Source organism: Choloepus didactylus, chromosome 2 (genome assembly GCF_015220235.1).
Source record: "Choloepus didactylus isolate mChoDid1 chromosome 2, mChoDid1.pri, whole genome shotgun sequence".
Lineage (NCBI taxonomy): Eukaryota > Metazoa > Chordata > Mammalia > Pilosa > Megalonychidae > Choloepus > Choloepus didactylus.
In genome coordinates, this window is record NC_051308.1 from 16,244,286 (window position 1) to 16,256,532 (window position 12,247).

General features: G+C 35.2%; 1 protein-coding gene across 3 annotated transcripts in view; it reads left to right on the plus strand.

The window, feature by feature from the left end:
* Positions 1-12,247, plus strand: part of DISC1 (DISC1 scaffold protein) — a 403,772-nt gene that overhangs the window by 197,195 nt on the left and 194,330 nt on the right. The window lies entirely within an intron of this gene.

Genomic DNA, 12,247 nt, shown 5'->3' on the forward strand with positions numbered 1-12,247 from the left:
TGTCCTTCCATTTCCCCCAGGATCTAAAAGCTGCTGGGGGGCAGAAGTCTTGGACAGCATATCATGGATGCTGAATAAATGTCTATAAATAAAAATATAAATATAAAAGACTATATTTTAAGAAATTTGCATGTTTAAGAAGAAATATGAAAAAACTGGGGTATTTGAGGCAGCCAGATTTGAAGTAATACTCTTTAAAAATATTCCACAAGCTGAAGTAAATGAAGGTTACTGTTTAAAACTGAATGAAGAAATATAAAATCAGCTGGCAGAAATTAGGTGTATTTCAAGATGAATAAATTTTGTTTTAAAAGTTTGTCAAATTATGTAGAGAGAGGTTTCATCACAGAGTTATTTGAACCAAAGATAATATGTTCAGTTGATACTGTATCTTTGTAATGAACACCCCTAAGTTCATTTGGAACTTGTCTTTTTTTTTCTTTTTTTACTTTTGTGAGTTAAGCCTTCTTTTTGCCAAATATGTAACTAAAGACTGTACATTGGAGCCTTAATATGTAACTTATTTTGAGGAATCACAACATCCTCATGTTACAGTGTGGTTTATCAAGTCATGATAGGAATGAGCATTGCATATTTTAATGTTTTTTTTTGCTATCAATTTTTAATGTATAAACAATGAAAACTATTATTTTTCTCATATCATCACCATGTTATTTTTGGCACAAAATGGGGTCTCGATCATATCTAATAATAAAGAAGATGTGAACAAATTTGAACAAATTTATTCAGGCAATATTTTCATTTGAACATTTGGGCTATTAAAAGCGATTATTGTCTCTTAAAGAAATGACTGTATAGTATTTTCGGAATCTCATCATTGTCACTTTTCACTAAGTATTTTCAAGATGATGAATAAATCATAAACAAATGGAATGAGAGATTGTTACCATGGATGATTCTAAATTGCAGATAGCTCATTACTGTTGTGAAGGCTTTCTTTATGTTTTACGCTTAGATTTTGCTGATCAGCTACCCTTTTCCCTATATCTTGATTTACATGTGCTTTAGGCTGAAGCAAATTTTTAACCCATCGGAGGTGACTTGGCTTTGGTATACCAATTTAATAATCTTGGATGGATGGGAGCATGGGAAACAAAGGAATAAGAAATGAATTTGTTAGTAAATTGAAGCTTTTGTCCATTGAAATGTAATAGAACTAGGTCAAAGTCCACATTCTGCCGTTTATTGGGATTTGAAAGTTAAAAATTCAGGAGCTCAAGTACAAAGATATAGCTATATGTGTGTATGTAGCTGACCCTTCTTACTCTTAGATAAAATTAAAAAAAAATTACTTTAGAAATGAGCAATATGTATTTTTTAAAAAAAGATTTTGATTTCTAGCAGTGGTTGCAAAATGCAGCATTAAGGTAAATGGATAATTCCATGATTGTCAGGGACCCAGATTACTTCTATTTTGTTCTTCTGTGTCCCTCAACTCATGACATTCACTGCATGGTCCACGATGGCTCATCCAGCTCACCTATGTCCACAGTCCAGCCCGCAGGAAGGAGGAAAGGGGAAGGAAGGGAGCAAACTTATCCCCTTTAAGGGCACTCAGGACGGTGCACACCTCCCCTGCTTCTATCCCTTTGGACTTAATCTTGTTGTACGATTGCAGCTAACTGCAAGGGGGGCTGGGAAATGTCTTATCCTAGGCAGCCTGTGCTCTGCTAAAATTCAGGTGCTCTGTTCCCCTAGAGGAAGGGGAGATTGGCAGTGTTGGGGGACAAATAGCAGCCCCTCTCGTACAGGGAGCTCTTATTGATGTGAAGTATATGTCTAATAACTTATTGTAGATGAACTTATTTTGCTGGTCATTAAAAATATAATTATATTTTGCTTCTTGGCTAGATGGGAAGTCCACTGAGATCAGGGCACTGTGTCTTATGTTGCATTTGTTTTGCTGCAGTGTCCAGCATGGTGCCTTTAAAATAGCTAATATACCATAAATATGTGCTCATTGATTGGGGCAGGATTTTAAAGTGAAACATTAATCGTTTCTTTGTTCAATTTGGTTTACAGAGCCAGATCTTCGATCCCTTGCTTCTTCATTTGTTTTCCAGTTTGATGAGAGCAGTGATAAGTTCTGTAGTGTTTCATGGGAGTTGCTTGAATTGTCTGAGTAGGATATTCAGATTGGGGTCTCTATCACATGTTCAAATCCCAGCAAATGGCAGAATGCAGACTTTGACCTAGTTTTATTACATTTCAGTGGACAATATGGTGATAGAAATGGGCTGAAATATGTGAAAGTACTCAAGAGAAAGGAGAGACAGAAATCATCACCGAATCCGTTGGCTTTTGTCACAGTAACAGTCTCCAGGAAGAAGCAAGGAAGGTGTATGCTTTAACTCCTATCAGCTGTTCTTAAGGCTTCAGGAGAACACTTTGGGCAATTCTGGGCAATTTTAAGTGCAGATAAATAGAATGACAAGCTAAATCTGTCTTTCAACTCCTGAATACTTACGGAAATCAACTATAAACCTTTAATTATTGTGAATTGCAATTTTTTTTTTAAAGGGAGGGTGGGATGAAAAAAAATCAGTAACTTTTTAATAGTTTGCTACATCTGCTTTACAGGAAAAAAGGCAAACCTGGGATTTACATAACTGTTTTTCTGTCCCTTGTGTATAAATTGGTAATCTGTATTGTACTTTATTAATATTGTTGATTTTGCACTGTAACTCAGATATAAAGGAAGCAGACATCAAGGGGAGAGATTTAATCACAGAATAATCAGGGCTAGAATTTTAAATAGGATATCATTAGCATGTTAATGAATTTTCCCACTTTCTGCCAGCTGCCTGAGTAGAAAAGATACTGCAGATGTAGCACAAAAATCTGACAGGGCCTGTGGCTTGGTGAGCTTGTCGGGATTTCGTGTAGAGGATCCTTACAATATGTAAAAGGATTCAAAATAAGAATATCAAATGGCAGGATTGAATTTTGGAGGAAGTAGTGGATTACTTGTGTCCAGTTTAAATTTATTTGCCTTTTCATGAGTAAGAGGAGGAAGTGGCAGGCAGAGGGGCAATTTAAGGGGGCTAATTGGAAGTGGAATCATCTTTCAAATTATGATTTGGGTTAGTACCTTTTGTTTTAGATTATATGTCCATGCAGATGCAATCCTGCATTTATTTTGGGGCTCCCTCATAATACTGAACTTGAAATAGCTGATAAAAGGAAGTATGATGTACTTGAGTAAGGTGTTAGATTCCTTAACTCTGGAGTCCACAGGTTGGTTTCTTTCAGGAATTCACCTCACTCCTATTAAGGAACGGCATACATTTAGAGGCCCTGTGAGTTACAAGTTCTGTACATATAAGAAGTAATTCTCTTTTCCTACTTGTCAGATATATTTAGAAGAAACTTTCAAGAAAAACTGAAGCAGAATAAAATCTGTCTCTTTCTGCAGGGTGGGGGGAATAAATAGAGAACGGAAAAATGCACATAACGGCTATAAACAATACAATTAACAAAAAAATTTAAAAATTGAGATAGAAAAAAATGCTAATAATAAGTGTTCATTTAATTATTTTGGTTGTGAGTATGATGTGATGAGCTTCCGAGTAGCCAGAGCAAAAAAAAGTTGAAAAATCATTCATCTTTTTCAAAACACAATGAACCCTGTTGTGGACGATGCATGGGGGTTAATAGTACAAGAATGTTCTTTCATGGATTATAACAAATGTATGACACTATTACAAGGTGTTAATAATAGGGTGGTATATGGGAAAAATACTGTGCTCTGTAGTTAATATACTATTTAATATTCTTTCATCAATTGTAACAAAGGTACCACAGTATTGCAAAGTGCAAATAATAGGGAGTATATGGGAACATTATATTTTTTACATGACTTTTCTGTAAACCTACAACTTCTCTAATTAAAAAAATAATTAAAAAATAAGCAATAACAATGAATAGATGAATGCATGAATTAATGAATATTTAAAAAAAAAAAAACAGCTCTAAAGGCATGAAGTGTCCTGGGAATGCAAAGCTGTGTTGAATTCTTACAGAAAATTTTCGTGAGAGCATGATGGAAAGTCCTCACTAACAGATTTGTAATAAAGGCAAAAGTGCTTTCATCTGATTTTTACCAACCGCTTTTGGGAAAAAAAAAATATGAGATGCCTTTTAAGCAGGAGTCCATGGATGGACTATGAATCCCCTGAAATTTAAAATATTTAAGTAGTATACTGTGTCCAGGAAAAGATGCAACTTTTCAATACTTAAAGGGATCATTTTAAGATACCCTAGATTTTAAGAAACATTAAAGTATAGCATCATGAAGGTGAATGAGCAAGGACTTGAGCTAATGAAGATCTAATATGTAATTTTCTTATGATCTAACATGATTTGAAGATGAGACTGAGAACCTAATGAGTAGATAGAGAAAATATTCTGTAGACTCACCTAAATGCCACTTCTCTGAGTTTTTCTTAAGACCTACAAAACAAACATTTTAGCTCTCTTTGGGCCAGAAGTGATGATGAAACTCTTGATAAATGAAGACCAAACTACCTACCTGGGAACCATATGTGGCAGAGTTCTCTATGTAGCTGAACTTAAATTGTTATAAGAGCAATATCTTATTTGCATCTGCCTGTCAAATTGGAAATCTTTGTTCATTTAGAAGAAAAAATATATCTAATATGAACTTTTGGAGGTAAACATTTTTAAAATTTCAAAAATGTTTTTCCTCGGGTTTCCTTTGGTAGACTGAGCTTTCATATCTCTAATAACTTATCTTTGGTTCACCTTATTAATTAATTTATTACTTTACCAAGAGCCTGATTAAATATATATCTGAAGTTTTACTTTCTTCCTACATCTCTTTCCCCCACCCCCATTTTATCCTTGCGTTATTATTAGTGTGGTTATTTCTCTGCAGCCACTTTGGCTGTGAATTTTCAGGCTTGAAATTTGCAATTAAACAGTTTTAAACATTTTTTTTTTTTGAAGTCATCCCTGTATAGTGCAAAAAGCTTGGATTAGGAGTTAGGAGCTTCAGTTTAATTTCAGTTCTGCCTTTCACTAATCATCTGCTAATTTGCTAATAACAGCATCAGTTAACTGAACAATTTCAATAGTATGTTTTATATTTTAGTGGCATCAATATGACTTGAAAATATACCAAATTATTATTTATAATTGTGATACCATTTAATTCTACTACTGATACCATCTTTTACATAGATTTCTTATAGTCTTAAGGGATATATAGGCATCACAGTATAAGATTTGATGAATGAATAATCTTCAGCAAGTCATTGAACTTTCTGAGTCTCAGTTGCTTCATTTATAACATAGCAGAACCGTGTTAAGTTTCATTTTCATCCATCCATCCATCCATCCTTCCTACCAATACACATTTATTGAGCACTCACAATATGCCAGAAACTGTGCCAGGCTCCCATTGTCCAGAAATGAATTAGACAGTCCTTGAGGTCATGAATTACTCTAATCCAATCTTTAATTCTCCATGATTTTATCCACACTTCATTCATTTTTTCTTGCTCTCAACTATTACTGATTTCCTTTTCCTGCACTTGTCCATGTAATTCTTTCAGATCGACTTACTGTTGTTATACTCTCTCCATTTGCTGTCTATACTCCCTTAATATTTCAGTCACATATCCCCTAGGTGGGAATGTTATGATGATGTTGATTGTATTTCACACTAAACTGCAGTGGGTAGTTTATTGATGTTACTTTGTTTAGAACTGGAACTTCCTTCTAGGTAATAGATTGGGTGCATGTGACTCGTCAGTATCTGCCAGATTTTCTACTTTGTAGAACTTTCTTAGCAACCAGTGCTTATCCTGTCCCTGTATCTCATTTGGACTCAGCTTTTTATAACATTGGTTGACACACACACACACACACACACACACACACACACACACACACACACGTTTCCTGGAAGATTAGGCTAAGAATGGTGGTGAGTGGAACTCCATGAATCTTTAAGGAGAGCTCGTAGCTCATGTTCTGGGTGAGCAATTTATCTGTTGCCTTGGAGTCTCTAATACGCATCCCAGGAGATTTCACATCCCTGTCTTTACCTCCCTGCCCAGTATGGGAGCAGCACCAACCTCAGTTAACTGGACAGCTCCAATACTGTGTTTTGTGTTTCAGTAGCATCAGTGTGACTTGAAAACAGATCAAGTTATTACGACAATTAGGAGACAACTTCATTCTATTATTGATACTTTAATATACGTCCCTATAGTCTGAAAAGTGAAATCTTTAAGGATTTCTTCTTCTGTTGCTCTTTATTGCATATATTCAGCATGTATTTATTAGGTCCCTCACTGTGTGCACAAATTAGCTGTGGCCGTTGGGGATTTAACATGTTCTTGGAAAAGGTGAAAGGATGAAAGAATTCCCTGTGCATTGTTCTCCTCACTACTTCCTGAGAGATCTTCAGTGACATCTTTATCACTTTCTTTCTTTTTTTTTTTTTTCTGAAGCCCTTACTATGTGCCAGGCACTGTGATGAGACTTGACATACATTTAATCATTTAATTCCCTGACCAGTTTCTGTGGCAGGCCCCAGTATAATCTCCGATTTGCAGACAAAGACTTGAGGCATGGGGCGGTTCAGGGCCTTGTCTAAAGTCTTGAAGCTGCGAGGTGGGGGTGGGAGGGCTAGGATTTGACTCCAGGTCTTTTCTTCTGCAGATGTATCTGTTACATTATACTACAGTTTTTGGTCTGCAGGCTTTGGTATCAGGGTAATACTGGGCTCATGGGATGAGCTCTGTGGTGTTTATGGATTTGACTTCTAACAGGAGCCCCTCTGCTCAGTCTTCAACCTCACCACCCTTCCAAAGTACTACTCTCCTAGAGGCATGACTGGAAACTTGAATCTGTAGACAATGCTGGGTGCCTTGGAGAGAAGTTCCTTTTTTTTTAAATGTAAACTTATTTTTAGAGCAGTTTTAGGTTTTTAGAAATATTGCACAGAAAGTACAGAGCTGTCATATTACCCCCATCGCCCCATTTTCCCCTATAATTAACAACTTGCATTAGTGTGGCATATTTGTTACAATTGATGAAACAATATTGATATATTATTAGTAACTAAAGTGCATAGTTCACATTGAGGTTCACTCTTTGTGTATACCGCTTCTTAAAAAATAATGTTTTGTTAGAGAATTTGTAGGTTTACATGAAAATCCACTTTCCATATTTGCCCTCCACCATTATTAACACTTTGCATTAATGTGGTACATTTGTTTCAGTTGATGAAACAATATTGTAATTGTATTAACTATAGTTCATATTTACATTAGGGCTCAGTTTTTATTGTACTAGTCCTATGTTGGTGTTTTTTTTTTAAACTTTTATTCTAATGTATATACAACCTAAAATTTCCCCTTATAAGTACATTCAAATATATAATTCATTGGTGCTAATTACATACAGAATGTTGTGCTACCATCACCACCATCCAGTACCAAATTTTTTCCATCATAAAACAACAGCTTGAAAGAACACCCAGAGAAGTTTATTAAAAAAACCCGGGAGAAGCTAAGAGAGGACCCACAGAAAACAGAGAGGAAGCCATTAAAGCCAGAAACTGAAAGCAACAAAATCTGGGAGAGAAGGACCAGCAGATCCTGGCCATGTGCCTTCCCATGTGACAGAGGAGCCCCAGGTGCCAGCAGCCTGCCTTCAGAGTCCAGGTATCCTCCTGTGGATGCCTGGAGTTGGACATTTTCATGGCCTAAGAACTGTAAATTTCAAGTTAATAAATCCCTGTTGCAAAAGCCAAAAAAAAGAAAGAAAGAAAGAAAGAAAGAAAGAAAGAAAGAAAGAAAGAAAGAAAGAAAAGCATTACTGACCACAAAGCACAGGAATATAAAAAACTATTTTTGTCATAATTTTATGTTCCCATTTTACATTTAAAAATTAAAATTGTCACCCTAAAAAAAAATAAGAATGAATAGAGGTATTTAGAGGCTCACAAAAAAGAATGGTTATTTTACTGATGTTTTGAATGATCAAATATCTGAATTGTCATGTAATTATGACCATTATAATGATGTCATTGCCATAGTCATTTGGAGATTGTGTACATTATGTTGAAGACTTATCATCACATTGAATTATAACTTGGTAGTTTAATGAATTTTATAAGGGAGTTTCTCTGTGGCTAATGTGAAGAGATGGTTGAAATGGAAAAGAAATAAACTATGCCTCATTTTCCTTCCAAAAAAAACACACAAAACAACAGCTTTGTACTAGTTAAGCATTAATTCCCCATTACCTGTCCCCACCCCAGCTTCTGATAACCTGCATTCTAGTTTCTGACCTATGAATTTGCTTTATTTAATTATTTCACATCAGTGAGATTATACAATATTTGTTGTGGTGGTTTGAAGCTGTGTGCACCTCAGAAAAACACGTTCTTAAATCTAATCCATTCTTGTGGGTGTGAATGCATTGTAGGACCTTTTGATGAGGCTACTTCGGTTAAGATGTGACCCACCTCAATCAGAATGTGTCATAATCCTATTACTGGAGTCATTCATAAGGGGAATGAAATTTAGACCTAGAGAGAAAAAGCCACAGGGAGCAGCAAGAGGCTGAACATCAATAGAATCCAGAAGAGAAGGGAGAGACCAGAAGATGCTGCCATGTGCCTTGCCATGTGACAAGCTAAGGACTAAGAATCGCTTGCAGCCAGCCCCAGGATGCCACATTGTTCAGGAAGAAAACGTTACCTTGATGATGCCTTGATTTGGACTTTTTTCTCAGCCTCCAACCGTGAGCAAATAAATTCTCATTTTTAACCTGACTCATTTCATGATATTTGCTTGAGCAGCCCAGGAAACTAAAACATTTGTCCTTTTGTGTCTGGCTTATTTCACTGAACATGATGTCTTCAAGGTTTCTCCATATTGTTGCATGTATTGGAACTTCATTCCCTTTCATGGCTGAATACTATTCCATTGTATGTGTGCACTACATTTTGTTTATCCATTCATCCGTTGACGGACACTTGGGTTGCTTCCATCTTTTGACTATTATGAATAATGCCACTATGGACTTCGGTGTACAAAAATAAAACTCTTGTTATTTTCTGTTTTTTTAAATAGTAGCCATTCTAGTGGATGTGAAATGGTATCTCCTCGTGGTTTTGATTTGTATTTTACTAATGGTTAATGATGTTGAGAATCTTGGCATGTGCTTTTTGGCCAGTATATGTTCTTTGAAGAAATGTCTTTAATTTTTTTGACTGGGTTGTGTTTGTTGATGAGTTGTAGGATTTCTTTATATTTTATGAATATTAAACCTTATCAGAGATGTGGTTTCCAACTATTTTGTCTCATTCTGTAAGTTGTCTTTTTTACTTTCATGATGCGTCCTGTCATGCACAAAAGTTCTTAATTTTGATGAAGTCCCATTTATTTATTTTTTCTTTTGTTGCTCATGCTTTTCGTATAAAGTTAAGAGACCATTGCCTAATACAAGGTCCTGAAGATGCTTCCCTATGTTTTTTCCCAGGAGTTTTATATTCCTGGTTCTTATGTTTATATCTTTGAGCCATTTTGATTATTTCAAGTATATGGTATGAGATGGGTTTCTACCATGATTCATTTACATATGGATATCCAGTTTTCCCAGCACCATTTGCTGAAGGGATTATTCTTTCCCCAATGGGTGAATTGGACACCCTTATCAAAAATTAATTGGCCATAGATGTGAAAGTCTATTTCTGAACTCTCAATTTGAGTCCATCGGTCTGTGTCTGTCCTTGGCCAGTCCCATGCTGTTTTGATTACTATAGCTGTGTAATAAATTGAAAATCACGAAGTGTGAGTCCTCCAATTTTGTTTTTCTTTTTAAAGATGGTTTTTAGCTATTCTGAGCCCCTTACCCTTCCATATAAATTTAATGATTGGCTTTTCCAGTTCTGCAAAGAAGGCTATTGGAATTTTTATTGGAGTTGCTTAGGGTAGAATTGATATCTTAACAATATTTAGTCTTTTAATCCATGAACATGAAATGTCCTTCCATCTGTTTAGGTCTTTTTCATTTAATTTCCTTTAGTAATGTTTTGTAGTTTTCTGTGTATAAGTCCTTTGCATCCTTGGTTAAATTTATCATAGATATTTTATTCTTTTAGTTGCTATCGTAGATGGATTTTTTTGGGGGGTGGGGGCTTTGATCTTGTACTCTGCCACTTTGTTGAATTTGTTTATTAGCTCTAGGAGCTGTGTTGAAGAAAATCTTGTATAAAGGATGATGTCAACTGCAAATAGGGAAAGTTTTGCTTCTTCCTTTTCAATTTAGCTGCCTTTTACTTCTTTCTCTTGCCTAATTGCTCTGGCTAGAACTGCCAGTGCAGTATTGAATAACAGTGGTTACAGTGGATATGTTGCATTTTCATTTTTATTCACCTCAAGATATTTCTTAATTTCCCTTGTGATTTCCTCTTTAACCCATTGATTGTTTAGGGGTACATTGTTTAATTTCCACATATTTATGAATTTTCCATTTCTCACTCTTTTATTGATTTCAAGCTTCATTCCATTGCAGTTGGAGAAGATACCTTATATGATTTCAATATTTTTGAATTTATTGAAACTTGTATTTTTGTGTGTCTCTGTGTGTGTATTTTTTTATTAGAGAATTTTATTACAGAAAAATCATGCATAAAATACAGAGTTCTCATATGCCACCCTATTGTTAACACTTTGAAGCTTGTTTTGTGAACATATGCTCTGTTCTGGGGAATAATCCATGTGCACATGAGAATATATATTGTGGTGGTATTGGGTGCAGTGTTCTTTATGTCTGTTAGGTCTAGTTGGTTTATTGTATTGTTCAAGTTTTCTGTTTCCTTACTGATCTTCTTTGTGGATGTTCTATCTGTTATTGAAAGTGGTGTATCAAAGTCTCCTACTATTAATGTAGAACCATTTATTTCCCCCTTCAAATCTGTCAGTATTTTCTTCATATACTTGGGGCTCTGCTGTTAGGTACATTCATTTTTATAATTATTACATCATCTTGTTCAATTAACCCCTTTATCATTATGTAATGATGGTCTTTGCCCCTTGTAACAGTTTTTGGTCACAGTTTGCATGGTATATATTTTTTCCCATTCTTTCACTTTCAACCTACTATGTCTTTGAATTTCAGTTGAGTTTTCTAAAGACAGCATATAGTTGGGTCAGGCTTTTTTGTCCTTCTGTCAATCTCTGCATTTTGACTGGAGAGTTTAATCTGTTTATATTTAAAGTAACTAGTGATAATGCAGGATTTTATTCTATCATTTTACTGTTTAGTCTTTGTAAGTCTTATCCCTATTCGTCCCTTAAATCTTGCACAATGCCTTCTTTCATATTTATTTGATTTTTTTTATATTTTACAAAAATGAGTCCTTTCTCATTGCTATTTGGATATATCTTTCATGTATTCTCCTTGAGATTACCATGAGGTTAAAACTTAACACCCTAAATATATGACAGTCATATTTGGTATGATACCAACCTTACTTCCATAGCATACATATACGCTGTTTCTATACCCTTCCTTCCCCCCCACCTTTTTTTGTATTTGTTACAAATTATAACTGTGTACAGTGTATGTCCAAAACCATAGATTTATTACTACTTGTTATGCCTTTGTATTTTAGAACCTGTAAGAAGTAAGAAGTAAGAAGTGGACTTACATACCAGAAAATACAATACAATAGGAGTGGTATTTATAATTACCCATATGGTTTCCTCTACCAGAGATCTTTCTTTCTTTATTCCATTTTGATTCCCTGGCTAGTGTCCTTTTCTTTCAATCTCAAGAACTCCCCTTAGTTTTGTTTGTAGGGCACATCTAGTAGTGATGAAGTCCTCCATCTTTTGTTTACTTGGGAAGGTCTTAATCTCTCCCTCATTTTTGAAAGTTCCACTGGATATAAAATTCTTGGTCGGCAATTGTTTTTTTTTTCAGCACTTTAAATATTTCACCCCACTACCTTCTTGCCTCCATGGTTTCTGATGAGATATTGACATTTAATCTTTTTAGACTCCCTTATATGTAACATGTCACTTTTCTCACGCAGCTTTCAGAACTCTCTCCTTGTCCTTGATACTCAAAAGTTAGACTGCTACGTGGCTGGACATAGTTTTCTTCATTTTTTTTTCCTGTTTGGAATTTATTTGGCTTCTTGGAAGTGTATATTCATGTCTTTTTTATAACTGGGAAG